The sequence below is a fragment of the Emydura macquarii genome, unplaced genomic scaffold, assembly GCF_026122565.2.
Source record: "Emydura macquarii macquarii isolate MOO-44397 ecotype Brisbane River unplaced genomic scaffold, CSIRO-AGI_Emac_v2 contig_2473, whole genome shotgun sequence".
NCBI classification, from domain to species: domain Eukaryota; kingdom Metazoa; phylum Chordata; order Testudines; family Chelidae; genus Emydura; species Emydura macquarii.
In genome coordinates this window covers 1,939,955-1,966,738 of record NW_027132610.1, presented here as the reverse complement: position 1 = coordinate 1,966,738, position 26,784 = coordinate 1,939,955, and the positions used below count along the sequence as shown (strand labels likewise).

At 41.9% G+C, this 26,784-nt stretch overlaps 1 long non-coding RNA gene across 2 annotated transcripts in view; it reads left to right on the top strand.

Moving 5' to 3' along the window:
* The first annotated feature begins 12,817 nt into the window (after positions 1 to 12,817).
* LOC137162800 (uncharacterized) overlaps positions 12,818 to 26,784 on the top strand; it is a 40,265-nt gene continuing 26,298 nt past the window's right edge. The window contains exons 1-4 of one of the 2 annotated variants that reach the window (XR_010922499.1): positions 12,818 to 12,866; positions 15,987 to 16,134; positions 25,367 to 25,469; positions 25,802 to 25,883. This is a non-coding gene — a long non-coding RNA (uncharacterized lncRNA). Of the gene's footprint in view, positions 12,867 to 15,986; positions 16,135 to 25,366; positions 25,543 to 25,801; positions 25,884 to 26,784 lie in introns of those variants that run through there. The other variant, XR_010922498.1, reaches the window with a different exon arrangement.

Genomic DNA, 26,784 nt, shown 5'->3' with positions numbered 1-26,784 from the left:
TTTCTGTTGATAAATTGGAGAAGATTCAAAGAAGAGCCACAAGAATGATCAGAACATTAGGAAGCATGCCTCATAGTGATAGACTCAAGGAGCTCAATCTATTTCGTTTAACAAAGAGAAAGTTAAATGGTGACTTGATTACAATCTATAGGCATCTGCACGGAGAGCAAATATTTAATATCAGGTTCTTCAATCTAGCAGAGAAAGGTATAACTCAATCCAGTGGCTGGAAGCTGAAACTATACAAATTCAGACTGGAAATAAGGTGTACATTTTTGACAGTGACGGTAATTAACCACTGGAACAATTTACCAAGGGTTGTGGTGGATTCTCCATTACTGGCAATTTTAAAATCAAGATTGGATATTTTTCCAAAATATCTGCTCTAGGAATTAGTTTGGGAAAGTTCTATGGCATGTGCTATACAGGAGATCAGATGAGATGATCACAACAGTCTCTTCTGGCCTTACCATCTATGAATTTATGAACTAGCAACTAAGTCACCAGTACTCAGCCCCAACAAAAAACTTACCCCCTCCCACACAGACTTCATTCCTCACCAGATCCCTCCACCTGCAAAGGCCTGAAGAAATACTGTGGGATATTGCATTAGAATAGATACGGCTTGTGATGTAGTCTAACCCATTTACATTCTGCCACAATAAATCTAACACTGACATGCTATGCAATGCAATATTCTGTACCTGCAGAAATATGCATTTTTCATATTTCCACTATGGATAAAAAACCTGTGACTGAGAATGAATTATCCACAGGAAGAGTTTAATTTATGCGACACCTGAGGTTTTTGTTTTTAATTTGCTTGGGTATTTCAGTATGTGCATCTCACCAATTCTAATTCACAACAGAAGTTTGTGGTGATTCCCATGAAAATACTATACTTTGTGAATCTTTAAAGAAGGTGAAATATAGAATCCTAGCGAGACTTTTTCCAGCTAAGCACTGACCCAAGGGAACTCCTATTGACTTAGCAGTTCTGCACACTCTAGGCTCACAGGATTTCAGTCCTGAATCAAGATTTAATGGGACTTTGAACTTTAATGCTTTTCTTTTTCCATTTGAATTCCCTTTGGGATGGACTGTGCCATTTGATGCAAAGGGGGTGTGTGGAGCCAATTCACTCCAGAAATGTGTGGCGCAACTGCTACTGTTTTGTAAGAATGTGGTTGTGGGTACAAAGGCCAAAGGTCACCCTCCATGGAAGGTGGGTGGCTCTGGACTAGGCTCAGGTTGGTTTTGGCATAGAGTTATGCAATGTTTAAATAAAAATCTCTTGAAGTCACAGAGAGCTTGTAGTTAACATCTAAGAAAGCCACACACGAGGGAGCAATGGGAGGCATTCGGCTGGCAGTCATAGCATTGCTCCTTAATAATTACAGACGTATTGAGGCTACTTCCTATTTCCTTATGCGAGCATTTTATTATATAATATTCCAGATTTTCCATACTCCAAATCACTGGCACATGAATAAAAATGCACTAACAAATACTAGCTACTAAGGACCTGATTCTCCTCTCACACCAGTCTTACATTAAGGGTATATCTACACAGCTGACAGGCTATGGGGTGTAATTTTCAGGTCAGGTAGACTCTGTTTGAGCCAAGAAACTACAATTAGCGGTTTAGCATGATGGCACAGGGCAGTGGTTTGGGCTCGCTGCCTGAGTACAACCCTACCTGAGAGGCTAGATTCTTACTCAGGCAGATGTGGGCTGTTTTAGGTGTATTTTTAGGGATATTTTTGGGTAGCAAGCGCACATCTCTTCAAGCTGGGAATTATACTTCCCAGCTTCTCTGCAGATATACCCTAATGTAAGTCTGGGATTTCAGCTGTAAGTAGGATAGAGGCGACATGGGGGTGGGGGGGAAGTGGGGGTCAAGTCTCCCCCCCAGATTTGCTGCTTGGTTTGCACTGAACATGCACACATGCTGGGGGGGGGGAAAGCAGGAATGAACAGGCCAATTTTGAGTGATCTATCCCCTATAGACCAGTCTCAGCTTCTGGCAGGTGGAGATTTAGGGACATTGGGAGAAGGAGGTTGTGTCCCTGACCACCTTGGCTGACGATCCAGCCCTAGATTCTGAAAGGGAGCTGCTCTGTGCATTGAGGCTGGAAATTTTAAAGGAGTCTATGGTGTTAGTTTCCAAACACCCATTTCATTTTAATAGGATTTACATGCCTAACTGGTTTAGGCCCCTTTGCAAATCCCAACTTGAGTCTTCAATTTCTGCTTTATTACTATTAAATGAGCTTGTCAATTTCTTCCAGCATCTTTAGGGTGGATGGTTTTTTTGTTTTTGTTTTTAATCGGTTCCTCTCCTACGTTTTCAGTGGCTTGGGGCTTTCTTCTTGCTTGACTTCTTTTTGTTCTTCATCTTTTATTTATTTTTTTATTATCCCTGAGAAGGATATCTCAGAATATAGAATGACACATTGAGAACAGGAAAACTGATGAGTCACTGGGGCTGCACTGTCCCACGCTGTATCAGAAATGGAAAAATATCCTCTTGAGAGTTACTATGCGCATCACTGACAGCTTTTCCCTCAGACCCTGGGGAAATGGATTCTCCATATTGCAAATTTGCATATGTACACAGATTAAAGATTTTGAAAATCAAAATCCTGGGGAAAATATAAATGTAAATTCAGACATTTTTGCCCATAAAATAAATGACCCAGGGGAAAAAAATCAATTATAGTGTCTCCAGTTACACAGCACCTCTGATGGGAAAATTGCTGAACTATTTGGAAACAAATCCGAGTACCTGTCAGAATTAAACTGATGTAAAAACCTGGCCAATATTCATAACCAATTATGGCTTGTTCTCTCTGAAAAAAACAGTTTTCATCAGCAATTATTCTTCTGTCTAACTGTGATATCAGCTAAGAGAAGCTCTGTGGACTTTGCATTATACTGCCACAGTTAGCAATAGGATAAAATGTATATGATCTTCAGCTTCTAGATAGATGAACCCTCCTGTGTTCAGTCTGAAGTATTTTGGAGGAGATGTTATCACAGCAGGAAAAACTATTTTCTCCAGAAACACTCTACTGAATACCTATTGCCCAGCTCTTGTCATGGTTTCACATTACTATGGCAAGAGCAAGCCTCTGCTTAGCATCCCCTTTCGATCTCCTTGAAAACAGATCTCTGTCTGTATTTTGCTGAAATTTCTTTTGTAGTAAGTGAGATGAAAAACAAAAATTACTCAGATTCCTGGTCCTTAGAAGCGTTTTAAATGATAACTTTATAAAGATTTACGTATTGATCATGGAGAAGTACTCTATCACAATAATTAGTGACTCAGCACTGCCAACAAACACAGCCATGGTTGTCACCTTATGTATCAGAGATCGGCAATACATAACAGCGTCACAAAGTGGAATACACAGAGCCAGAAGGTTTGGTAGGGTCAATGCTTTTAACAAAGGGGTCTGTGATGGGGTGTCCACTCCACACAAGGCCTGAGTGGGTTAAGAAGGGCCAATTAACCTTGTAGGCTTCACAAGGCCTGATAATCTTAACTGAAGATGTAGCCCAGCTGAGCAAGGGCAGGCTGGGCCTGCATAAAGCCAGGCAATTGGGAGCTGGAAGAGGAAGAGTTGTAGATGCTATCTAGGGAGAAAGGGAATTGGCTAGGGACAAGGAGTAATTCTGAGGAGAGGATGTAATGTAATGTAATGTAAGCAAGCAAGCAAGCAAGCTAGCTGTCCTGAACTACAGACTCTGGTAAGAAGTTGAGAGAGGAGGAGCTATGGGGAGTGGAGGAAGATCAGGTTGGTAAATTCCAGAGGTCAGCTATGAGATGGAGAAGCGAGGTAGGAAGGAGCCCAGGAAAATAGCACCATTATCTGAGATTGAGTAGACTGTGATTCCTAGGCACAGGGTCCCTGGGCTGGAAACTGAAGTAGGGGGCAGGCCCGGATTTCCCTAGCAGCCACTGGATAAGTAGCACTGAACCTGGACTTGGACTTGGACTGGAAGACTGCCTGACATGGTATATAGACAGCTTTTCCAGTGGGACTTTGATGCCCTGGAAGGCAAGGGTTAGAGAGGGACCTGGTCAGAGGACAGAGTAATGAAGAAGGAGTAACTGATGGAAAGGGGGCCAGAGTGGGCAAAAACTTATCCCCAGATCCAACCAGAAGGCAATGCCCATGCAGTGAATGAATCTTGTTACATGGTCAGGCAAGACATAGCAGTTGTATGACTTATGATTTTAGGATGTTTCCATTTATTGCAATAGCCCAAAGAAACAAATACTCGATTCACAGAAGTTATAAAATGCTTTACTGACCCTGGGCTGGATTGTGCCCCAGGCTCTGCAGGTGAGGGATGGGCGGCAATGAGCCCTGGTGCCTTTGCAGGGTGGCCAGGTCTGGGTGGGTTAGGCAGTGAAGACACTGTTCTACTCTAGTGCTGTGGGTGCTGCTAGAGAGCCCAAAGGTGAATGAGAGGCATAGGGTGAGATGGCTTTTACTGTGAGAAGCACACCCTGCACCGCACTGCGAAGTGCAGTGAAGCAGATGTTAGGGCATGTGTGCTCCTAGGGGCAGTTAGCCAGAAAGCATCCTGTTGTTCCCACTGCAGTGCAACCCACTTGTCCCCCAGAATGTGGGCCATGGCTTAAAGCTATGATGGCTCATGTTATTAAATATATGTTCACAGGAGCCCTATGGAATGAGGTATGTAAGTAAATATTATCCCCAGCTGGGCCATGACCCTGCTTTCACTGAAGTCTATGGAAGCAGGATAAGGCCATTTACAGATGGACAGAGGTTAAATGACTTATCTAAAATCACAGAAGATGCCAGGAGCAGAACATAACTTCTAATGTCCAGTCTCATTCTCAAACCATTTGACCACATATATCCTCTAACTCACTATTTCTAGATCAATGAAATATAATTAGTCCTCCGCTTCAGAGACAGTGCACACTGAGACAAGACTCCTAGGTACACCGCCGGCCGGTCAGCCCCCACTTCCTGGCCCAGCACTGGATAGTAGAATGCTGATCATGCTTCTCCACCTGCTCAGCCAAAGGCCCAGTGGGCTCTGATCTCTTGAATTCTCGAGGGCTCTGTCTCTCCCTGACTCCCCTTACTCTTTCCTAGTGAGAATAGAAAAAATCAGTGACTTGAGGTGGGGGAGGGTCATGGGAACTTGACAGCCCCTCCACAGCAGCACTGCTGCATGAGATCCTTGAAGCTGTTTAACAGTTATAGTATTTTCTTCCTTTTTTTACCGTGACCAGACTCTGAAATTATTTTAAAATTAAGGATGTACCTAAATCCCTATAGTTACAGCCCATTTATGTTTTAGCAGTCTGGACTGGCTGGAGAGACTCTGCATGATTTCTTTTGCTTGCAGCCATTTTTCATGTGTATTATGGTAATTCTTTAAAAAAGAAAAAAGAAATTGAAGATTTGCCACACAATGTTTTGAGATCCTGAAGGTACAACTACAAGTATCTTATTACAGGTGTATCAGAAACCACTATGTCATGACCATATAATGGGGGCCATATTAGTTCACATGTTCATGCAGTGGACCAATTCTGTTCTGTTATACTGACGTAAATGTGCAGTTATGTCTAGTGCAGATACAATAATGTGGATCTGCATCCATGAGAATCAACTTCTATCCAACATACAATCCGCACTCCCTATTTTATATCTAGCTGCATCCGCACTGCACCCCTGTCCCCTGCAGGCTGCCAATCAGCTGTTTGGGGACCCTTCACACACACTCTGCTACTCAGGTGATTGGCTGCTGATCAGCTGTTGCATGGTCAGCTGCTGCTGAACAGCTGATCAGCTGCCAGCCCCCACCCACCCTTAGATAATGAAGGCAGGGAATCAGTCTCAAAGGCTATGAGATGTAGACAGCTGCTTCCTTGCCATTGAGGTCCATATCCCATCCATGATCTGCAAAACATGGTCCGTGGATATCTGTGGATTTGCAGGGCTCTAATTATGTCAATCTCAGTAACTGAGTAACCGAGATAATTTTTTTCCTCATTCTGTCTCTTAAAGTGTGTGTGTCTACACTCTGCAGGGATAATACATGTAATTAATAAAGCAATACATCTGTGCCAGTGCCGAGAGCTAATAGCTGTCCCAGCACTTGGGTCACTTAAATTCTAATTAGTTCCCCCCAGAGAAGACTTGATTGAGGAATGGAGTACTTAGCTACCTAAGCTGACTGTGGGCTGGAGATGCTAAGGAGCTAATTGTCCCATCAGCAGGAAGGGGTTGTAAAAAAGCATAGGGAGGAAGTGCAGAAGGGAGAAGACTAGCAAAGCTGAGGGAAAAGAGATCTCAGGAGGGTGAGATTTCTCTTTTCCTCAAGAAAGGGCTGGCATCTGAAGAATGTTGGAGATAGAGCTGTTATGTGGGGTGGTGAATGTGGTGATAATATTAATAAATCCCACAGAGGTGTTGATGTACAAGAATGTTTATGTGGGATCATAGAATGGGAGTGGAATCTACCCTGTTAAACATCCCTGTATATCTCACTACAGAAATAAGGATTTAAGGAGACAGATTCTGGATTTACACAGGTATAACTAAGATCAAAATCTAGTCTCATTTATAGCAAGTAAAATCTATTATTCCTAACTTTAGTTTTCCTAACGAAATATGATTCTGAAAATGATCCCCCACTCCCTTACCAACAATAACTATGCCATTTGCACCTTAGGCCACCTGGGCCGTCTTCATTGAATTAATTGTCCTAATCAGATGAAAATTAATTTCCAAATCCCCCAAGCAAACTGAGGTTTTTTTGTTGTGCTTAAAACTAGTTGAAATGGGATGGGGGTTATGTGGCATTTTTTGATGAAAAACTGAACCCCCCCCCTCCAGTTTCTTATTTTTTTCCCTTTCTCTCCTTTACCAGGGGCAAAATGGGGGTGGAGGTGGGGAAGATTAAAAAGGAAGAATGGAGTTTAAAATAAGATAAAGGGGGTGAAAGGAGAGGAGAAAAAGATATTTGTTTTTTTTAACTGAAATATGGAAGACTTAGAAAACATTCTAAATTTTGTTCTAACAAAAACTTTCAATCTGCTCCAGTTGTCTGAAAGGTTAAAAGGGTGGTGGGGTATGAAGTTTCATAATTAATTAGCAAGTCTTCTCTTTTTGCAGGTTTCTTAAGCCATTGCTGAGATACTACATGGATCTTTACTATTATATGTACAGGAAAGATAAGAAAAATTGAAGAGTGCTGTGGAGAGCAATTACAATGAGAGATTTGGAGGGAAGGGACTGAAGAAAGATTGAGGATTAAATACGTATATCTTAGGGAAAAACAAAAAACTACAGCATTTATGATAGTGGATCCTTGGATATAGTGATGGATAATACTTTACAAACAGAATAGGTATTTTGAAATCTGATAAAAGCACCAAATAAGAGTTAGATGATATTGATTCTATTATAATGGTTCTGGTACATACCATGAGACTCTGCACTAGCTATTTCCTTCTTCCAAAGTTCTCACATTTGCTGCCACCAGTTCTGCTCCACAGTAGTAGGTATGGCAAGAGGGACAGACCTACAATGGCTGCTGATGCCTTGTTTAGACTTAGTGCTCCACCATTGTTATCATCAGTGGGGAACTGGTGGTAGCAAAAGTAGGAAACGTTATGGAAGGCCTATGCGCCTCCAGGGATGCCAGAGCTGAGTGAATACTGAAATACAGTATTTATGAAATTATGAATAGCTGTTCAGGTCAACCACCTTATTATTCACTGTCTACAAATGTTTCATAGAATCATGGAAGATTAGGGTTGGAAGGGGCCTCAGGAGGTCATCTAGTCCAACCCCCTACTCAAAGCAGGACTTAACCTCAGCTAAATAATCCCAGCCAGGGCTTTGTCAAGCTGCCCTTAAAAACATATTAAGGATGGAGATTCCACCACCTCCCTAGGTAACCCCTTCCAGTGCTTCACCACCCTCCTAGTGAAAAACTTTTTTTTAATATCCAACCTAGACCTCCCCCACTGCAACTAGAAATCATTGCTCCTTGTTCTGTCATCCACTATCACTGAGAACAGCCTAGCTCCATCCTTTCTGGAACCCCCTTTCAGGTAGTTAAAGGCTGCTATCAAATTCCCCATCATTCTTCTCTTCTGCAGACTAAACAAGCCTGGTTCCCTCAGCCTCTTCTTATAAGTCATGTGCTCCAGCCCCCTAATCATTTTTGATGCCCTCCTCTGGACTCTTTCCAATTTGTCCACATCCTTTCTGTAGTGGGGGGCCCAAAAATGGACACAATACTCCAAATGCGGCCTCACCGGCACCGAATAGAGGGGAATAGTCACTTCCCTCGATCTTCTGGCAGTGCTCCTACTAATGCAGCCCAATATGCCGTTAGCCTTCTTGGCCACCAGGGCACATTGCTGGCTCATATCCAGCTTCTTATCCACTGTAACCCCCAGGTCCTTTTCTGCAGAACTGCTGCCTAACCCAGTCCCCAGTCTGTAGGAGTGCATTCCAGAAAATAGGTTTGTGTTAATTTAGGGAGTAGGAGTTCTTCATCAGAATCCCTTTATTTGCCTGCAGACAAAGAATGTGAAAAAGAATATTCACTATTTTCGTGTTTAAAAAGCATGAGTCATCCAGGGAAAGGAAATAATAGCATGGGATTTAGATGACCAGTCACATAACAGGAATACTGTCTAATCCAAAACCAAATCCCATAGAAAACAGTGGAGATCATATGTAATGTTCAGCAAATACTTACAATTTTAACCAGTTTGTTCATGGAAATCAGGAGTGATTTGCAAACAATTCACCAATAGAAAAATGGGCTACATTCACTGAATGATTCATTTGCACTGGATATGACCAAGTGTATGTTATACAAAGGAGGATGGTTCACATTAGCTGACAATAATAAGGGAAGAGATACTAAATTTCCATTCAATCTGAAGTTACCAGTAAATTCAATTAAGGAATGGAGCTAGTATCCAAAGATGGTAGTGTTATTGAATCAGTCAGTTTAAGGCCAGAAGGGACCATCAAATCATCTAGCGAAGTCTGACCACCTGTATATTACAGGCCACTAAAAAGCACCTGCACAACAAGCCCATCAACCAGGATTGGACCAAAGTATTATAGCCATAAGAGACTAAACTAGTTAGGGAACAGGAGGGACTGAGGGGCACCAAGGCCTGACATTCCTGCAGTGGAAGAGAATTGATTAAGTTAGATGTACTCAGCAGATCCTAGCAACTGACCTGAATCCCACACTGCAGAGGAAGGCAAAAGCACCAAGGCACTAGCCTATCTGATTTGGAAATTCCTTTTTGATCCCATATATTGTGATTAGTTTGACTCTGAACTCATGAGCAAGACCCACCACCCAAGCACCTGAGAGAGAGACTTCTCATTACACCCACACACACACCCCATCCATGGCCCTACAAAGTCACAGGACCTCCTCATCAACCTCTTCCTAGCACTAGTCAAGGTGGCCATTTACAACACGAAGAAGAGGATGTTGACTGCGGAGATGCTCTGCGACTGTGGGGCCTGTTTCTGTTCCTCTGTCCGATCATACATCCGGGCAGAGTTCCTCTGGGCCATGTCTGTTGGCTCCTTAGACAACTTTGAGGAGCAGTGGGTGCTGCCTGGGGTTCTGTGCTTGGTGTCCCCCTCAGGTTCCCTCTGTTTAACCCTTTGACCATCACACCTGTTCCTGTTTTCTCATTTATTGTCCCACAAACTTAAGTTGGGGGAGGGGCTTTGAGTCATGGGTGGGCACAAGCATGGCCACATCCTGGAACCCAAATAGGACCACTTCAGAGCACAGGCTCAGGGAAAAAACCAACCCATGATATATTGGGGGGGGAGACTTCCCTTCCTGATCCCTGAAAATGACTGGCTGAAGATTTTAGAAACATAAGGGCATGAATTAGAAGGGAGAGCCAGGGCTGCTGAGCACAGCCCCCCTGCCACAGACAACTCTGTCATACAGAAGTACTCGCTAATTTAAGAAAGTCTATCTTAAAACTAATGAAGATGTTGGGCCCCTACAACTCCTAGTGGAATGCTGTTCCAGAATCTCACTCCTCAGATGGTTAGAAACCTTCTTCTAATTTCCAGCCCAAATTTAAATATGGCCAGTTTATATCCATTCGTTCTTGTGCCAAAACTGTGCTTTAGCTTAAATAGCTCTTCTCACTCCCTGGTCTTTAGCCCTGAAATTGATATATTAGAAGACTCCTACAAAATGTGTGTCAAAGGTAGGTGGAGGAAGAAAACCAGACATAATATAGTTCCTCTCAGCCTTGATAATGTCATGACTGCAGATAGGAACCTATAGCATCTACTGAACTGATCTCATCCTGAAGAATTCAAGAATTCAATATCAGGCTCTAAGTCAAAAATAAATCCACTGAAGTCAGTGGATTTTTACATCAATGTAATATTGACATTAGTGGAGTTCTTTATTTCAGTATAAGTTTTTGTACCACCCTCATGGTAGAATCTAAGCACTTTCCTTCACTGCATTTAGCAATATGACTAACTCCTCTCAACATTTACACAAAGGGTAGTCAGGCACTCATTGTTTTCTACATTCTCCAAAACTGAGCAAGAAGCAATAATAACATTCTCTTATGGATTCAAATGATCAACATTTATTTGCAATAGTAAGATGATAGGGATACCCATCTAACAAAACAACTCATTGTTAATGTAATACTTTGAATATTAATACATTACCCTTTCATACATTTAAAATTTCCATTAGTCACTAAGTTAGAATCATACTCAATTTTGCTGAAAACCACTCTTGTATCTACAGAAAACTGTTTGATGGGTTGTCAAAATATCTTTAATCTGCATTTATATTTTTTCTTTTAACTTCTGCTTATTATCTGTTTGCTTTGCAAGCGAAAAAGAATGTGTAATTACAGCTTCTTTCCCTACACAAAAAGTTTTCAATACTATTATGAAATCTAATGCATTTAATTGGTCATTGTTTCCAATCTTAGCTTAAATGTCCTATGAAGATTTCTGATGTACAGGATGCAGTCTTACTACAGTACGCAAGCAAGGTAAAGTCAATCATTCCCACCCTGGTACGTAGCTTGCTGCTATCTCCACTGAAATTCTATTGTCTTTTCTTTTTATAGTGGTGAGAGGTTACTTATCTTTAAGGAGACACATTTCTAAGGAAGAAAAAAAAATAAAGTGAAATAATATGATATTCTCAAAAACAACGAGAGTCCTGTAGCACCTTAAAGACTAAAAAATTTCTGTGGGCATAAGCTTTCGTGGGCTACAACCCACTTCATCAGATGCATGATATTCTGAGAGTCTGACGTTTCCAGATTAAACAAAACTGCTGTATTGTTTTAGAAGATAGAATAAGACATTGGCATCAGGTCATCAAAAAATATTCAACATATAAAATGTAGCATAAAGTCAACATTGATCAGTTATATTAACTGATTCACGGAACTTTAATGGTATGTCTACACTGCAATAAAAAAACCCATGGCAATGACTCCCCCGCATCCACATTTAATTTAGGCCTGGTCTAGACGACACAATTAAGTCAGCCTATGTTACATCGACTTACAGCCACCACAGTAATTACTGCAGTTTTTCATGGCCATGCTGTCCTCCTTCTGCCCATGGTGTGCGTCCTCACCAGGAGAGCTTGCACTGACTTAAGTGGAGCAGTGTGGGGAGCTCATAGTCCGAGCTGGCATGCAGAGCCCTCAGCTGTGAACTCTGCTGCCGGGTGCTGACAGTCCAGGCTGGTAGCTCTGTGCAGATCCCTACTGCTAGTCACTGAGCCTGGAGTGTTGGCTCCCTGTGGAGCTCTGCTACTGGGTGCTGACTGCCTGGGGGGGGAGGGGGGGGCAGTGGGCTCACAGGCTGGGCTGTCAATGCTGGGCACCATTTAGTTATGGCAGGGGGGACAGAACCCCCCCCCCCCTTAATTTTCATAACAGCTGGATTCAGCAACGTTGCTTGCTCCTCTTCCCCACTCCCCTTCCCTCACCAGCCAGAAGCAGTGATGTTGCTTGCTTCTTTTCCCCCTTTCCTCACTGGCCTAGCCTTTGCTCAGCCAAGAATGCAGAGCTGTGGCAGAGCCAATAGCAGGGCTGGGAGCCTCTGCAGCATTTTTTCAATCTTGACTAAAACAAACACACTCAGCTGGTGGCAGGAAGCAAGGCAAGCTCCTAAGATCTGTGCTTAGGTCTGAAGACACTGCAGATTTCATCATGATCTGTCCCTCACCTTCACATGTTAACATGTTTAGAGGTAGGAGCCATCTCCTGGTGACTCCAGTAGACACAGGGCTGCTGCCCCAGGCACATGCAGGGGATAATTATCCTCACAGACAGCCCAGCTTTGGAAGTTTCAGGCTGCAAGAGCAGCATTGAAGAATGACCACCTGGAATCTTTCCCTGCTAAGAAGAAATAAGCAAGTGCTGTCATACCACAAATATTGTTTAAATTACACTTAAAACTTTCCCATTTTTCCCCTCTCTAATTTTTTAGTGAATGGCAGTACCCCAGTGTGGCCATTTATTCTTCCATTTAATCACACTTGTCTGTGAGAATCTTTCCTTTGCCTATAGTGGGCTTTGGGTCAGGTTACCAGGTAGGTCCATATAGGCTGTTACACATAAATGCAGTGAATACCTTGATCTTGACCAAATCTCCCCCAGGGTTGCACTTTTAATAGGACCTTTTCCCCAGAATACCTTTTGAGGAGTTGCTGGTCCTTTATATGTGCAGATAAAAGCAACTGTTGCCCTCAAGCAGCCATTTTGTAGCTGTGTGTCTGCTGTGCTGTATGTCCTTCTCTTCCAACTGGTGAGTAATCTTAGCTCATGTTGTACTTACTCTTTAATATTTCCGAGGGGGGTGGAGTTTCATAAACTTGAGTACCTCAGTGTATTTCATTGAAGTGATGTTTACTCTCAAATCCTTACAGCAACACACTAGAAGCCTCCTTCCAACTTACTCTTTTGTATTTATCATAACTATTTATATCAAACCTTGAGTGCACTTAAACCTAAGCTAGTCTGAACAGTCTGTAAGATTCACTGCCAAAATTTGTTCGTTATAGATCCATGCTGCTAACATTTAATTGCACACTAGATAGTGATTTTTTTAAAGAGGGTTTTTTTTTTTTAAAATTTTAAAACATTTTTAAAAAGTTTTTTGGTATCTCAGCTATTTTTGAGCTATCAGTAATTTCATCCCCTCCTTCATTTGTTAATTAATGCACATACTTTCTCTCTAATACTACTTTTCCCCTTGGCAAACTTTTAAATGTTCATCTTAACGCCTGTAGTTTAGCATCAGCTCATTTATGTTAGTGGTGAAAGATCAAGTTACAACACATAATCTGAAAATTTCTTTCATGATGGATTAGAAAGCTGCCTTAGGTTGACCTAATTCTGTAATGTAGACCTGGCCTCGGATTTAGGCAGCTAATAATATTTAAATTGTACGCTGCTTGAGGTAAGGTCCTATATTTTTGTTTGTTCTGTGAGGCGCCCAGCCCACCAAAAGTGCTGTGTAAATAGTACTTTAAAACCAAGAAGTCTACAGGCTAGATTTTTTTAAAAAAAATTTATTTGTTTTGCAAGAGATTTGTCATATATGAGGGGCTTGTGTTAAAAATATTGTTGTTATATTTTCTGTCCAAATTACCATAGTACCTAGATCAAATGTAAACAATATGTTTGGGTTTGGTAATACCAGAGCTCTATTCTTCCTTCTTATAGTTAGCCTATGTAGAAAATGTAGGAAATGTCTGCATTATTTTTATGAATAATATGTATGACTTGGTTTACCTGTTTAATCTTGTGCTGCTTGTTACCTGATCTCAGGAGGTAAACTTCTTTCTAGAGACACTTGCTGGGGGTGGGGAATGAACTAGTGTGTGCGCGTGCATGCATGCGCCACATAGGAACGTCTGGGTTGGGTGAGTGGACTTAATTGATGTTTGAATAGGTCTGCCTGGGCAATATAAGGGCTATACTAAGGGAAGTGGTCAAAGTAAGAAAACTGGTTCTGCCAGGTGGACTGGTAACTATGTAACTGATCTCCTGGTGTGGCACTTTCAGCAAATGATGGGGCTGATTGGGGATCACCTGAAAAAGGGGCCTGGCAGTTACAAAAGGAAAGGTCTCTCACCGGCCATTTTAGTGAATGGAAGGACACTGACTGCAGAAGTCAGAGAAAAAGACTCGGATTCTAGATTTAGAAGAGAAGCCATGAGCTTCAGGAGGGTGATCCTGGACATGATACAGGACTCTGATCAAATCCTAAAGAATGCTCGAGTGGTGAGGAAACTGAGGCAGGAAATAACATATAGAGATTTTATTGTTTTGTCTGGATCTGTATATTTCTAGTGCTGTCTTAAGCAAAGAGTGATTGGTTTGGGAATACTTTTTCAAAGTATGTGTTTTTTGTGCTTCAACTACCATGTGCCCCTGGAGAGGTAAACTGTAAACCAGAGTGCCCCAGGAGGTTGGAGCTCTGGGGAAGCATGTGCTTAAGCTACTAGGGAGACTGAGGAAACTGGCACTGGTTTCTGGGCCTATGCAGTTGGACTGCAGGTCTTAGCTTTCAGAGGGAGATATTAGATAAAGGTTCTGTACTCTGAGTGTGTGCCTGGAGACTCAGAGGCCATGCCTGTACTCTGCTCAGACTCTGGAAGCTTGAGAGAGCATATATGTCCAGTGTAATGGTGCCCCACCACAGCAGGCTGGTAAATGTCCAGCAGGGGGCGCTTGATCAGGAGTATGACAGCCCATTACTGCAGTCAATGGGAAGGTAATGGGAATTTTTTCTGAGTAAGAACTGCAGAGATTTGACCCAAGTGTAACTGATTTCAATTCATAAGAGTTCTGTAGATTAGATCTGTAAAAAAAGAAAAATGTAAGTAGAAGATATATATTGTTACTATCTATCTATTTTGTTACTCCCTTTGCTGCAGATTGGTTTCCCATTTGGAGAAGAGTCAGGGTAAGTTCTCATGGTATGTAATTAGTTTGTTCACAAAATGTACACAAATTCTGTTTCCTCAAACAGGAGCACAGCACTCCTGCCCTGTCTCCAGAAGCAGTCTGTACCCTCTTCCAGATCCACCAGAACCTCTTACTGAGTTTCTGGCTGCACTTTTCCCTACATCTGCTGATCTATGCACACCCCATCTGTGGCCCTACCAAGTCATAGATCCTCCTCGTCAACTGCCTCCTGTCACTGGCCAAGATGGCCAGCCGTTACCCTCTCCAGCTTCCCCCTCCTGGAGTAAGGGTACTCTGCCACTGTGGGGCCTACTTCTGTTCCCTCATTCGATCATGACTGGGCAGTGCTCACTGACTCCTTAGGTGCCTTTAAGGAGCAGTGGGTGCTGTCCAGTGGTCTCTACTTAGTGTCCCCTCTGGTTGCCTGACTTTCAACCATTGACCTGTGACCCTAACAGCATCCTAATACAAGAGGGGAAAGTGCTCATTGGTATCTGGTAGTGAATCAGCTGGGCTCACCAGCTGAATGTACCCCAACTCACTAACATCATACATGTACCCAAAAGGTGTCATGTAAGATAGCAATAAAAAACTAATAACACACTGATCATTAATATTAATGTGTGGTATACGTATGGAGGACAGATTCAAAATTACGAACATATTGGAAATCACATTCTCAAAGTCGGCCAGGCAGCGCTAAAGTTACCTCACCCTAGACAAAGGAATCTGCCACCTTGAAGGGGTCTCCAAGGTACATTGAGAAAATGGGAATGCAAATTGAATAGAAAGTAAACAGGACCATTGAGACAGCAGGAGGAGGAGATTGCAGGAAATGGATCAGTTTGCATTTTAGCAAACACCAGCAGGAGAAGAAACCAGCATGGAACTTCCTTCAACAGGAGATTCCATGTTGCCTTCCTCACAGCTTGAATGAATTTCACTCTGGCAGGAAATCTTCAGAAGAATCTATTTGGACTATAAATCTGGACTATAATCTGGACTATAAAAGGAAGGGCAAAGAACCCCAGGTTAGCTTTCACCTAAGAAGACAAAGGAACCAAGCACTTTTGGATGTCATGGGAGATCCTGACCAGAGGGTGAGTCAGCCTTGTGCTGGAAGATAGATTGGTAAGGAAACTACCTTGAACAAAGGTTGTAGCTTGTTTTGTTGAGTCTTAGCCTTCAAAAAGTGTTTCCTCTTTTATTTGCTTGTAACCATTTCTAACTCAGTCTTCAAGTGTACAGGATAATCTTCTTTTGTTAATAAACTTGCTTTACTTTCAGCCTCAGCCAACCCAGTTACGTGTTTGATGTAAAGTGAATGTTAACTCCAGTAAATGTGGCAAACTGCTGGGTATTGTATGTTTAAAGGAGCAAACAACCCTTTGCTGGTCTGGACTGAGCCCCAGAAAGTGACAACCTCCATTCTCATTCCTGTCGTTGGCCCATGCACTTACCTGTAGCCTGGGCTTAGTGATTCCTCCCCCTTAGCTGAAGGGAGAGCCTTTAGTTTTGGGCAAGCCTAGACCTGCTGCCCCAGTTGTACAAATGGAAGCAATCCGTACCTGCAAGGCCTCATACAAGTCTAACTGCTCGATAAAAATCTCTGCCTCCTTTCCTGCCTCAGCCCCTGCACTTTTCACCTGGAAAACCCCTAGTCCAAGGCTGCTCACTGAGACCATGTGGCCTAGAAAAGTGAACTTGGGCATCTACCCTTCTTTTTTGCAGCTGCTTTGCAATACAAAGTAATCTCAGTGCTTCAACAGTCACACAAAGGAGAGTGCTTTAACCCTCATCATATCCTCAATGATTCTCTGGAGTTGGATGCGGCATGGCATTTTTGCCTCTTTCTAAGGCAATTTCAATGCGTGGTTATACATCAATGACTCCTAATGTGCAAGCCATTATTTGCCATAACAATTTAGATATATAATTTACATTCTGCATTTGTGTTCCTGAATTGATCTAATGATTGGCGTTGTTCAGTTTGGATGGGTATAAAAGAGAGCCAAATCCAACCTAGTACTTGTAAAAATGTGTTGTCCGTTGGCTTCCTACTAGCTATGCATCTCCAGTCTGTAGGAAAATCAGTTCATCCACCTAAGTTTAGAATAAATGTATCCACTTGCAAGTGACTTAAGTATAGCAGTTTTCATGTGGTGGACTGTTTTAGGGCATTATGTTTCCTCACCATGGAAAAAATACGTTTTTGCCCTCTGCCCCCTTGGAATTCTTGTATCAGAAATGCAGATAGAATTTTGCAGTTGTTGGAAGGATAGCAGTTTATTCAGCTCACAACAAAGTACAGTCAAGTCATTTTTCAAACTACTCTTGTTCTTGCCTGAGGGCCGAATTGGGCCCTAAATATCAAACTGCAAACAGTACATGTGCATGTGAAAACCTGAGGGAGCATTGCAACACTGCTTTTTTGTAATTTGGTGTGCAGTCCCATAGTTTTCACCCTTTAAGACCTAAATGTATGTCACTGACCTTTTCAGTGTATGACAAAAATCCTAAAAGAGGGACACACAAATACTAATAGCAGATGAAGTTTGCAGTGATATGAAGCTTATTTCTTTAAAGGTTACCTGCAAAGGGAAAAAAATTGTGCTCATGCCCTTTTTTGCATGTTTATGTTGCATAGAAAAGGCCTGGAAGGGGTTTTGGTTTAGTGTTTTTTGGTTTTATCTTGCTTGTTATTACCTTAAAAATATCAGAGCTTTCAAATCTGGTCTGCCCTGGGTGTGTTTGAGGTCTCAGATATCACTATCACTGTCACTCGTCCTGTCTCACCTTGCAAATCACCCCACTCCACAGTGTTTGTCTTTCTTTTATGACTCCATTACATCTAATTTAAGCCCCAGTTCTACACTGAACTCCTCATGGCCTCTGTTCCTGCTCCTTTGTGTCCAGATCTTCTGCTGTATAAAATCTCACTCTGACAGAGCGTTAATTAACAAACTCCAGATTTATTGTGACTGCTTCCAACATGGCTTCATGGCTTCTGAGCCGGTTTTCCAGGAGGTGTCACTTCCCTACAATTCACCCCAGGAACCGTATGCTGCCTGAAAGTGTCTGCTAGCACTTTCATATTGTTACATTCCTTCTCTTTTAAAGAAAACTGTCTAACATCCCAGCTATAACTGATAATGTAATCTACTATTCCTTTTAGATGCTAATCATTCTTGTGGTTACTGCATTCATCATCTTTTCAGTTTGTCTAGCTATAGACCTGTACAACTTGGAAGTCTATCACAGACCAGGTCTCTTAATAATCCACCCTCTGCTAGTTCACTGGTGCCTGCCTGGTGCTGTCTTCCTTCAGTCTGGTCAAACACAGTCTCTGATGTTGTTGGCATCTCCATCAAGACACGTTCTTCCTCTTGTCTTTCCTCAGGCATTGCACTGACATTGTCTGCTTCCAACAACTCTAGCTCAGGATTCTCCAGCTGTAGAGCACTAAGCTATGTATTGTCTGTACTGTCCATAGAGGTTTTTGTTTATTTTCCTGAGATGCCTATGGTTTCACCTCACTCTCTGTCCATTGTCCATATGCACTTGATATGATCTTTGGGTTCCTGGTTGCAGCGCAGTAGCTTTGTGCCAGAATTTATCCTGGTTTGTTAATGGTCATATATGCGCTTTATCACCCGGTCACAGATCTGACAGATCTCTTGCAGATCTGTTGCTGTAAAATGCGTCTTTTTTGTTGGTTTCTCCATAGTTCACCAAGCACCTGAGTACCCTGGCTCTAACAACTTTCTGCTTGTCCACAAGAATGTCTTCATTCTCCAGCTCATCACTCTTTAGGCCAGACTAGAATTTAGGCCTTATGAGGGAGTACTCTTGTGATCTAGTAGTGCTAAGTATGGGTCAGCCTCTGCAGTTTTTGCTTTTTTTTTTTCCAACAGTTTCTTAGTAGTTTTTACTGCTGATTCCACTTTCCTGTTGCTTTGAGATTACCCCGGGTGAAGATGTTGTGTGATCATAATCCCAGTCCTTACTGAACTTCCGGAACTCTCCTGAAACACTGTAGTCTGTTATCAGCAGACATGATGTCTGGAATCCCATACCATGCAAAGTACACTTTCACCTTTCATCTGACTATTCTAGATCCTGTGTCTGGTAGTCATATCCCAGAGATTGGAAAAATAGTCTACCGCGATCATGTATCTTTTATCTCCAAAGGTAAAAAGATCCACTCCCACCTTTACCCATGGGATTTCTGGAACTTTGTGTTGCCACAGAGTCTTTTCAAATTAACAGTCTTCCCATGATCTGCATACATCACACTTTTCCATGAATGCCTCTAATTGCTCATTCATTCCTGGCAAGTATATAGTCTCTGAGGCTCACCTTAAGAAACTTTCAATTCCCAGTTATGATGAATGAACTTTTCTGCATAATTTCATTCCTAGGAGCTGGTGCATAACTGCTCTTTCTCCCTGAAATATAATGCCATTCTGTACACCCAACTTGTCTCTTATCTGAAAGAACAGTGTTATTTCTTTAGGTACTTTGTCTTTTGTTGCTGGCCATCCTTGTAGGATCATGAGTTTCAGTGTCTGTAGCATTCTGTCTTGGTCTGTATTTCTCTCCGCCTTTCTTCTGAGAGAGGTAAGTACTGTACTATACTTATTGCTTCCACCTGAGCTTCTTCAGATCCCTCCTTGCAGGGTTCTGCCAGGTATGCATGGTTTAAGGTGTCTGCCAACACCAAGTCATATTTGATTTGTCCATTGTACCACTGCAGTTGCATCATCCTCTGTAAGCGCTTTGGTGCACTGACTAATGGCTTTCTCCTAATGCTTTTGAAAGGGTTATGATCAGGCTGCATGTCCATGGTGCGACTGTTAAGTGGATTGGGGAAATTTTTCTATTCCAAAGAGTATTGCTAACAAATCTTTTTTTTTAACTGGAGCATTGCCCTTCTCTGTCACAAACAGTGCTCTGCTTGTGAACCCTTGCAGCATGGTAGCCCCTAGGCCCGATTCAGATGCATCAAATGGCAGCATCAGGGGTTGCTCTGCATTGTAATATTTCAAAATGGAAGCCTTCCCAATCATCTCTCTGATTTTCTGGAATGCTTGCTCATGTTGGTCAATCTACTTACAACGAGATACCTGATGGATCAGCTGTTTCAGGATCTCACAGCTTTCAGACAGATGCTTGTAAAACTTTACTAAATTGACCATTTCCAGGAATCTTTGGACTCCTTTAACATCCCTGGGTCTTGCCATTTCTCTAATTGCCCTCGCTTTCTTTGGGTCTACTTTCAGTCCTTCAGAGGTCAATGAATGTCCAATGGATGGCACCTTGGTTACTCTCATCCTGAGTTTATCTACATTCAATTTAATAATCTTTTCTCTGCATCTCTGTAAAATTTATTATAATTTGTACTCATGATCTTTGTGTTTGTTCTGAATCATCACCCTCTCCCACTATCAAGACCCCATCTGCCATTGTCCGGATTCACATCAGGCCCCCAATGCTTGGATCAGTCTGCTCTGGAATACCTCTGGTGCTGGACTGATTCACAGTGGCATCCATAATCAGCAATATCGCCCAGATGGAGTTGCAAAGGTTGTCTAGTAACTGGATTCTTCATCCAGTTCAACATGCCAGAATCCATTTTTTTTTACATCATATACTACAGAAAGTCTCATTTAGACAGAGCTGGTTATTTATCCTCAATGGTTCGGTTTCAAAGCTTTGTTTAGTGGGTCCAATGGTCTTAGTTTTCTGAATGGCTTTCTTACCACCACAAGATTGCTTATCCAGTCTGTGCTGTTCTCTACAGGCTGTATGATTCCATAGTTCTGTAGGCTCTGCAGTTTGTCTTTCAGTGGCTGTAGTAACGTAACAGGTACTTTTCTTTTTGACAATTTAACTGGCTTCACACTGGTGTCAATCTCTATTTTATAAACACTGTCTGGCCATCGTATGTCTCTACTCCCTCTTTATCATCCCATCTCATAGCAACATCCCAGGTACCTTCACTCACCCCACTGTCCACTTTCATTCTGTTTTGGAACTGTATTTTTATCAGGTTCATGGCTTGGGCAGCTTTGCTGCCTAGAAGTGATACTGCTGTCTCATCTGTGACCACAAAAACAACGAGAATCCTGTAGCACCTTAAAGACTAACACATTTCTGCAGGCATAAGCTTTCGTGGGCTGCAACCCACTTCGTCAGGTGCATGAAATGGAAATCACAGATAGGAGGAGTGTGTATCTATGTCTATATCTATATACATACATCCAAGGGTAAGAAACAACAGTGGGGAGGGCAAGTGCTAACAAAGTCAATTCAGTTAGAGTAGATGAGGACTATTCACAACCGTTTATAAGAAGGTGAGAATGTGTGAACAGTGACAATTACTTCTTGTAATGAGATAACCATTCCAATTCCCTATTCAGACCCAGTCTGATTGTATCAAGTTTGCAGATGAGTTCCAGCTCTGCAGTTTCTGGCTGAAGTCTGTTTTTGAAGTTATTTTGTAGAAGTATGGCAACTTTCAAGTCCGCTACAGAGTGTCCTGGGAGATTGAAGTGCTCTCCGACTGGTTTATGGATGTTACTCACCAGGAACAGTACACCATACAACAAGAACACTAACCCAGGAACCTATCCCTGCAACAAACCCCATTACCAACTCTGCCCGCACATCGACTCTAGTGACACCATCACAGATCCTAACCACATCAGCCACACCATCAGGAACTCATTCACCTGCACATCTACTAATGTAATATATGCCATCATGGGTCAGCAATGCCCCTCTGCCACGTACATTGGCCAAACTGGACTGTCACTACGCAAAAGAATAAATGGACACAAATCAGACATAAAAAATAATAACATCCATAAACCAGTCGGAGAGCACTTCAACCTCCCAGGACACTCTATAGCTGACTTAAAAGTTGCCATACTTCTGCAAAAGAAATTCAAAAACAAACTTCAGCGAGAAACTGCAGAGCTGGAACTCATATGCAAACTTGACAGAATCAGACTGGGTCTGAATAGGGACTTGGAATGGTTATCTCATTACAAGAAGTAATTGTCACTGTTCACACATTCTCACCTTCTTATAAACGGTTGTGAATAGGCCTCATCTACTCTAACTGAATTGACTTTGTTAGCACTTGCCCTCCCCACTGTTGTTTCTTACCCTTGGTTGTGTATATATATACCTCCTATCTGTGATTTCCATTTCATGCATCTGACGAAGTGGGTTGCAGCCCATGAAAGCTTATGCCCGCAGAAATGTGTTAGTCTTTAAGGTGCTACAGGATTCTCGTTGTTTTTGCTGTCTACAGACTAACACGGCTACCCCCTCTGGAACTTGTGACCACAAAATTCACTTTCTTTTTGTTCCTTGGATTTCTTAATTTAATTTTACATTTCCTCACAGGCTTTAAAGTGATATGGTTAATAGCAGGTTAGTCTCTTCCAACTATATGTCTGAGTTCACCAGACTGATCAGGTTTATGTAATCTACTTGAAATCATATCACTTTATTCCCAAGTAACATGGCTGCATGCACTATTTCTGGTGCTTTTTAGGGTCTTCTTGCAGTGTGTTTACCATTTGTTCAGTGACCTATATAATGTTCTCATACTCACTGTTGCTCTCTTCAATTACTGTGTGTACCTTGGATTTTGTTTTTCTTCTCTCTGGACAAATGCTTGGCTGCAAAATGACTAATTTGTCACAGATGTGGCCTTTTTTCCCGTAAGCTGGAGGGCACTTCTCTTTCTGTCTTACAGATTGTTTCTGCCACAGTACTTCCATGTGTCTGTACTCTTGTCGTCTACTGATGTTGTTGTATCTGATTTTCATTTCTCTCCTATATTGCATGGACCGTTTCTGCTGACTGCCCTTCCAGGGTTCTAATCCTCTCTTTGGATAGCTCTGCATATCTCCAAGCTTTTCCCTAAAGTTAAGTCAGCTTCTGTCATCAACCACTCTTTTTCTTGCAAATGTCATATCCCACACACTATCTGGTCTCTTTATCAATGAATTTTTAATTTCCAAAATTGCAACTGGCTGCTAGCACTTTTAAATCCGTGCTATATTCATCTATGCCCTCCCCAGCTGCTTGATTCCAACTAAAGAAATTATATCTTTCCACCACTTTCTTTCTTCCTAGGGTTACAGTGAGTATCAAAACAGCCCATTGTTGCTTCTAAGGTGCAACGAGGTTGGAAATTTTCCACACACAGAATCTCATTTCTCTCTCTCTCTCTATCTCTTTCCCCCTTTCTCCAGTCAGGTCCCAAAACCAGTTTTGTTTTTCACAGCATCCTTTTTATCTGCCATAGCAATATCTATGCTGAGGTTAAATTTCCCTTTCCAGCTCTTCCATGCCTGAGCTAAATTCTTAGCTTGCAGGTTTAATGTCCCTGGAGTCTTCAGCCCCTCCATTTTCTGTTATCAACCCTCTCTTGTAAAGCTGTCTACTGACAGAAGTATTCTGCTCTCTGCAGTGCAGCTCTGAATGGTGTCTCCTGCTGCTTAGGACTTAATTATCACTGCTACCATGTTTTATGCTTCATTGTGTCTGGGTCTCCTGCCGTATAAGATCACACTCTGATACAGGGTTAATTAACAAACTCCAGCTTTATTGTGGCTGCTCACAACATGGCTTCTTCACCTTCATGGCTTCTTAGACAGTTCTCCAGGAAGTGTCACTTCCAAACAGTTCCCCCAGGAAACCGCATGCTGCCTGAAACTGTCCCCTAGTACCTTCATGTTACACTGTGGTGCTCATTGCAGGGATAGGGCCTTAACACAGTCACCCCTCTGCTAAGCAGAAACAGATTTTTGAGGCCTTGCAGGTCAGTTTCCAATTGGAGGAGAAATTGATGTGGAATTTGGGTATATTCTTAGTGTAATGTTTTTGTTTACACCTGTTCATAAGTTCTGGAACAGAGGTGGTCACAAACAACATGCAGGTAATCACATCTTTCAGGGATCTCAGTCCAACACCAATGCCTGGGTTCCACGGAGCAACTCTGCCTTGAGAATTGACTCTAGTTCAAGAGAGCAAGGCAACAGCAAACTCTCTTGGGACTGGTCTACACTGGAAAATTAGATGCCACTCAGTGTAAAAAATCCACACCCCTGAGAGACATAGTTAAGCCAGCCTAATCCACTTTGTAGACAGTGCTAGCCAACAGAAGAAATCTCTCTCAGGGAAGTGGATTGCTGATAGGAGAACGCCTCTCATTGGCATAGGTCATGTCTACAATGAAGCGCTACTATGGCATAGCTGTGGCACTGCTGCTGTACTGCTATGACATTTCAAGTGTACATAAGTCCTTGTTGTTTGCCACAGCCCTTCTAAAAGAAAAAAAAGGCACTAGAAAACCAACACAGTATTTCTTCCAGGAATACAAACTTGCTTGCATGCTAAGGAAAGGAAATTGGACTGTCCTATTACGATCTGATAATTTCTGCCATGAAAATATATATGCTGTTTAGCAATCAGGTGTTTCCATAGCGTCTGTGGAGCACATTTATGGATGCTACCAGATGCATATGGTGAAAATTAACAGTTGATGAGCTTTCCCAGACCTTAATTAAAGGAACAACGGTGGTGACTCTTTAACAAAGACATCTTCCTTCACAAGTGCTACTCAGGTGTTTGAGTTAAATGTTAATTAAAACAAACTTTAAAAAAAAGTCTCAAATAGGCTGAATAAAAATCTCTTCCCTTTCAATCAGATTTATTTCATTCATGTCATAAATGCTACTAGATCTCCAGTTGTCCACAGAGCCCTTCATGAAAAACAGGGCAGACAAGACCTGAATTTGTGATATTTAAAGGAAGCTTGGAAGGTTATTTTTAAAAAATTCAACGTGTTTTGTTTCCTGCTTGTTTCTTTAGATTACAAAGAAGCAAAAATGAATACAACCCCTACCTCTTTTCTTTTAAAGATTGTCTTTAACATTATTTGCAAAATTTGGGGCCAGAATATGAACCACTTAATCTCTCTGGTAAGCAGTTACAGAAATAGTCTTGCCACACTGGGTCAACTCCTCTAAGTAACTGCTTACCAGTATGAGTGAGGTACTCACAATCTGGCCTTCTGTTTTTAGGATGTCAATAATTTAAAGGACTAGAAAAAGAACAACAAATGTATGTGGAATGAAAGCATGGCCACAGTTCATGAAAGCACTTAAGATTATGCTTAATTTTAAGGACAAGAGTACTCCATCTCTATTTAGCAAAGCATAGGCTTAATTTTAAGCATGTGCTCATGTCCCATGGACTTCAATAGGACTTTAAGTGCTTTGCTGAATCACACTATTTTGTTCTCAACAGAACATAAACATGATATGCTCCAGAGGTCTTAACGGTGGATAACAGCCACAGAGCAGCTTGGAGGAAGGAGAATTTCACCCTAATGGGAGAGAAAAGGCAACAGGTTATTGATATAAGTGTATATTTGAATCTGTTAAGGTTTATGAATAAAGACCTTCTGTTTCCACTGTGAGGTTTAAGTGACATTCTCCTCCAATAGTTTGACAACCATTTTATTTGAATTTCTTTTTTGTTTTTTGTTTTGTTTTTTTAATTTTTTAAAAATTTCTGTATCTGGCTGTTGTGAGCCAAATTAGCAGCAGAACTTCTTATGGCTTTTTTGCAGCTAGTATCCCAGATGGCCAGGGGTACACCATAACACATAATGTAAAGATCCAGTCCTGCAGGTCGATGCACTGGGAGTATTTCAGGTGGTAACATTAATTTGTTTTCCAGGGTCTGGCTAGTGTGTTCCCAAGCTGATATCATCAAGTGCTAAATTCTTCGAGCGTTTAATCTGCATTCTTCAACCTTACAGGTATACTCATAGTAGCTGTCTCCCTTTCAAATGCATGCATCTAACCAGATGGCCACAGAAAAACAACCAGCTGAAGTCAGAGCACACTTAATTCTTAATCTCTTTATGCAATGCACTTTCTTGAATTTGCATCAAAAATCCCAATCCTAGTAGTCAGTGCATGAGACTGGTAGTGGGTTCTATTCCCATCTCTGCCACTGATGTGTGTGGCAGCAGCAAGTCACTGAGCTGCTCTGTGCCTCAATTTCCCCATCTGTAGAAGCAGGATCATGCCCACCTTTCAAAACACAATATTCTCACTTGAATGGAAAAATATGGGTGCAAAAAAATTGTAAGAAAGCATTGTCAGTTTTTCTACATAGTTGTGAGTTCTATGATTTCACTGATGAAGACTTTTGTAGCCCAGAAGAAACATGGGCAGGGTTAACCTTTTAATGGAAGTTAATGCTATGATTGATGTAAAAGAGCAATTGCATGATCATATTATCTAGTTCTTCTGTGTGTTCTTTGTGGAAGGAAGTGATGCCTTCCTTGTACTATCCTGTCACACAAGGAGAGAATTTGCTGTAGCAATGTGAAATGTGGATATCAAAACACAGAATTATAATCCCCCCCCCCCCACCTCTCAAATTTCTGTATGGCCATCACTTTTATAAATAAGGTTAAGATTTTGTCATGGTTATTTTTAGTAAAATCAGGGAGAGGTCATGGGCAATAAGCAAAAATTCACAGAAGCTGTGACCTCTCCCTGACTTTTCATAAAAATAACTTCCTATGACAAAATGGGGCTCATGGGATGGGAGAGGATGGGATGAGAGGAGCAGAGTGGGGTCAGGTCTGCCCCCACTGCCTGCAGAGGCTGAGAGCTGGGGGCCAGGGTTGGGAACTCTAGGTCTGCGGA